This window comes from Pteropus alecto, unplaced genomic scaffold (assembly GCF_000325575.1).
Source record: "Pteropus alecto unplaced genomic scaffold, ASM32557v1 scaffold139, whole genome shotgun sequence".
NCBI lineage: Eukaryota > Metazoa > Chordata > Mammalia > Chiroptera > Pteropodidae > Pteropus > Pteropus alecto.
In genome coordinates this window covers 4,312,825-4,317,695 of record NW_006443567.1, presented here as the reverse complement: position 1 = coordinate 4,317,695, position 4,871 = coordinate 4,312,825, and the positions used below count along the sequence as shown (strand labels likewise).

The 4,871-nt window shown below is 34.4% G+C and overlaps 1 pseudogene; it reads right to left on the bottom strand.

The window, feature by feature from the left end:
- Positions 1 to 1,033: 1,033 nt before the first annotated feature.
- Positions 1,034 to 1,152, bottom strand: LOC112472879 (annotated as a pseudogene).
- Positions 1,153 to 4,871: the final 3,719 nt, after the last annotated feature.

The window sequence follows — 4,871 nt, the reverse complement described above, 5'->3', positions numbered from 1 at the left end:
CCTTATTCTACTTACTGCTTTTGTCGTCCACACATTAGAAATAAAATAATTGTCCAAAAAAAAGTTTTTGGCATAATACAACATAATTAAACCACACAGGGCACATAACTAGCTCTCTATATTTCCTATATTGTGGGTGTTTATTGTAGATACCAATATTTGTTTATATATTCTGTATTGTCTACATATAGTGCTAGAAATTATACTGAATGATGTAATTCTAATTATATTTGTCGATTTTCCCTCCATGCTCTAGATCCTAAAATTTGACCAATTAATCATCTCACTGTTGAAGTCTTCAATGTCATCATCATATCATTATCATCAGCTACTGCTGCAAGTACAGCCATTCCTGATAAGTTTAGCCCCTTTCTTCTTGGTGGATCCCTTGTTTTGTTTCTCTTTCCCATATGCTCAGGAAAAGTGACCCCTTTCTCAGCCTCAAGAGAGTGACTCATGACAAGTCCTAATCTATCATGCTCATTCCATTCCACTCCCCGACCACTGCCATCTATCGATTGTTCTAGGTATGTACGTAAGACTGATTCATCATCCTAAGTGAATTTCATTTCAAAGACACCGTATTGTGACACTTTGAACAAGAAACATCACGGCTCTCTCAAGGAGTTTATTACTTAGTTGGTAGACAAAATGTGTACATGAAAAAAATAATAAAATATAAGTCAGTAATAATGCTAAATATCAAATAAAATTTACAGATAATAAGGTTTATAGAAATGAAAACAGGGAGAGATTACTAACCTTGGAAGCCCCCTGTAAAAATGTGTTGCTGATTTGGAAATAATTATTTTATTTATATTGATAAAATGAATGTATAGGCTGCAAATTGCTGTGAGCAAGGAATTAAAGTTATGGAATAAATAAACTCTGAATCTTTATTCACTTATTTATTTTATTATTGTTATTTTTTTTATCTTTTAGGCAAGGCAACCCTTGGTTTATCTCACAGATTGCAAGGATCTTGTCATCTTACAATCCCTTATTTTTTTATTTTTTTTTTTTTTATGTTTTACGCCTACAGCACCTGGTCTTCCTAGGTGATCTCCCATCCAAGTACTAACCAGGCCTAACCCTGCTTAGCTTCTGAGATCAGACAGAATCAGGCTTGTTCAGGGTAGCATGGCCATAGACAAACTCTGAATCTTTAAAGAGACTTGAAACCGTAAATCAGCAAAACCAAATGGTGTCCATGAAGGTACTTGTGTAGCAATCATTTGTCAAAAAGTGACCTGGCTATATATGCAAAGCTGTTTTCTCTGTTATGTAAAGAAACAACGTTTTTAGAATTTAATTTTCCATTTAAAGAAAATGCATACTCATTAAAGAAAATTAGAAAAGGAAAGTTGAAAGAGAGAAAAATACATCGTTTATATTTCCAATCTTAGCATTTTCATATCTATTCTAGTTTATTGTTTGTATGCGTGTGTATTTATTTTTCTTCTGAATGAGCTTTGTGTGATCAATGTACAATTTTTTAAACCACATCGTTTTAGTAAGCTAACTGTCCAGTACTGTTTTGTAAGAAACAAGTCTCATTACCTCATCCCTTGGATCTTTTCTGAGCATCTGGCCCTCTCCTAAATATCCAAAGAAGACAGTGCAGTGGAGATGAGAACAAGGCCACCTAATGAGATTTTAAAAGAATGTAATATGACATCTGGTTGCCAGAGAGAGTTTTAGCATACGAAAATATCCTGAAGGAAATGAACATTTGAGTTAGATACTTGAAAATACAAAGTGCTGAAAACACCAATAATAGTAATTTAGTATCTGACCAACTTAAATGGATTTTTTTGTTGTGTCCATTAGGTTGATTGTCTACACCAAGAGAGTGATTTTCCTTTGTCTTAAACACACACACAAACACACACCCTCACACAAATGTATTTAGTCATGCCTCTCTCAAGGGAGCTGGCTCTCTAACCAAGGCAAGGGTATGCTAAGTATGGGAAACATTTGTCAGGTAATTAAAACTGCTTGTGGGAGGGACTTCACAGCTAACTGGCTTTAAAATTTTTCTTTTCCAAATTGAGAAAACAAAACACCTGTGAGGGCAAACTAAATAAAAATGGGCTCAAAACAATGTTAAATGAACGTTCAAAAACACTTAAAAGTCAGGAAGTTTTCAAACACAGTGTGAACTTGGCTGTTTTCTTGTGTGACTTTTAGCTGTTAAAGAAATAATTTGCAAACAGCCACATAGACCGGGTAGGGGTTACATAGCTGAAAATTCAGTTGCTTTGAAATAGGCCTACTTGATGAAAATAATTATGAAGCCAAAATGCTGCTCCTACAGATCCATGTGTGAAAAATCAGAGTGTACATAACCACACACGATGCTTCTGTTTTATTTCCAAGGAATTCATTTGGGACTTTTCAGTCCGTTTTTCCTTAGCATTTCATCTAGAAAAGAGTAATTAGTACTGATCTGTCTTATATAAACATTTTGTTTAGCAACTTTGGGTTTTGAACGAAAAGAAGAATATTAAAAGCCAGCATGTGCTAGGTTTTTTGTTAATAATCTTTTGTGGTATGTCCTTCTGACACATTTCAAATGGGCATTTGTTAGATAAAATACATCATTGAGTTTGAAAAGATAGTCACTCCTTTAATTACAAAGTTTGGGAATTTGACTTGATTTTAAAATGCTAGAGATTTTAATAATACCATGAAACGAAATACCTTAGGATTCTAGGAATACACAGACGAAATAAAAATCCTTCACTCTGTAAGGATTTTACCATTTAAGACTACTGGATAATTTGAAAAGTTACCTGAGCCATGCTTCTTTGCACAAGTAAAGAGTTCTTAGTACAAGAAAAAGGCAGTCACATTCTCTTTAATCGTGTGAGGAAAAGAAGGGAAACAATTTGAGATAGCATTCTTTTTCATACTGTAATGTGTGTTCTGTATGTGGCCACTTTCTATAAGAACATGCATGCTTGGGGCTTTGTGTGAGTGCTGTCTTCTCCTCACTTATGTTTGTTAATTCTCTGCCTGAACTGTGACATTAGTTATAACCCTGAGCACTATAAGGGCGTCTTTAAATCAGTGTCCTGGCTTTTTCTTTTAAAAACACATCATTAAATAACATTCAAATTACTGAATGTGTCTTTAGGCTTGGAAGATTAAAGATCTTTTCTATGACCCTGTAAAATGTAGGGAATCAATTAGAGATAGAGAGAAAGATGTACGAAGTTAGGACAGTCAAACCCAAGAAAAATCCTTAAATGTCTTGAGCTAACGAAAATTGTGTCAGCTTCATTTTGAATCAAATACTGGTGTTTCAATTTTATAGTATAAACTTTTAATAGTCTCAAGCCTATATTATCATCTAGTGGACCCTCTAAAAGTATGATCATTGCTCAATCACCTAAAAGTGGCAACTCTTCAGCTTTTGAGCCACAAGTCTTGGGTTGGAATTTAGATTGTACCATAAATTGGCTGGGTGACTTGGGACAAATCATTTACTCTCTCTGAAACTTTCTTTTCTTATCTAGAAAATAAAGATAGTCACATTAACTTAACAAGGTTGCTTTATAAATTAAATGTGATAACAAAGAGCTAGTATAGTGCCTGCCACATAATAGGTATACTACAAGTGTTTATCTCCTTTATATTAGAATGATTTTTTCCAGCTTTATCAAAATGTAATAGACAATTAGTTGCTCATATTTACATTGTACAATTCAATGAGTTTTTAAATTATATTTGGCATACAATAATATACCAGTTTCAGTAGTACAGCCTAGTGATCAGAGATCCACATAACTTGTAGTGATCACCCCACTAAATCTAGTATCCCTCTACTCCCTTACACATTTATTACAACATTGTTAATCATCTTCCCCATGCTACATGCTACATCTCCATGTCTATTCTGCAGATAACAATTTGTACCTCTTAATCACCTTGTATTTTTTTTGCCGTCCCCCAATCTCTTCCCATCTAGAAGCCCTCAAAATACTTTCTGTATCTGTGAGTTTATTTCTGTTGTTGTTGTTGTTGTTGTTGATTTTGTTATTTAGATTCTACATGTACATGAAATCATGCAATATTTGTCTTTACGCAACCCATTTCATTCAGTGTCCTCTAGGTCCATCAAGTCCATATCTTTTTCCATCCCCTTCCTTTTAGTCTGTGTATCTCTTTTAATATGAAGTGAGTCTCTTGTAGGCAGCATATGTAGGGGTCTTGTTTTCTTATCCATTCAACCACTCTGTCTTTTGGTTGGAGATCTCCATTTTTTTTCCATTTGAGATACCTGTTGATAAGAATGTAGTTATTACCACTCTTTCTTCATGTTTTTGATACATGATTTTTTCTTCTTAAAGAAGTCCCTCCAACATTTCCTGTAATACTGGTTTGGTGATAATAAATTCCTTTAGCTTATTTTTGTCTGGGAAGCTCTTTATCTGTCCTTTGGCTCTAAATGATAGTTTTGCTGGATAAAGTGTTCTTGGATGTAGATCCTGAGTTTTCATCACATCGAATATTTTATGCCAAACCCTTTTGTCCTGCATGGTTTCTTTTGAGAAATTGTCCGCCAGGCTTATAGGTGCTCCCTTGTAGGTAACTAACTGCTTTTCTCTTGCTGCTTTTAAGATTCTTTCTTTGTATTTAAATTTTGGCATTTTAATGATGATGTATCTTAGCGTGGGCCTCTTTGGGTTCCTCTTTCTGGGACTCTGAGCTTCCTAGGGTTGTATGTCTATTTCCTTCACCAGGTGAGGGAAGTTTTCCATCATTATTTCTTCAAATAGCTCTTCAACTTCTTGTTTTCCTTCAGGTACCCCTATGGCACAAATATTTTTATATTTATTTGTGTCGCATAGGCTCCTTAAATAATA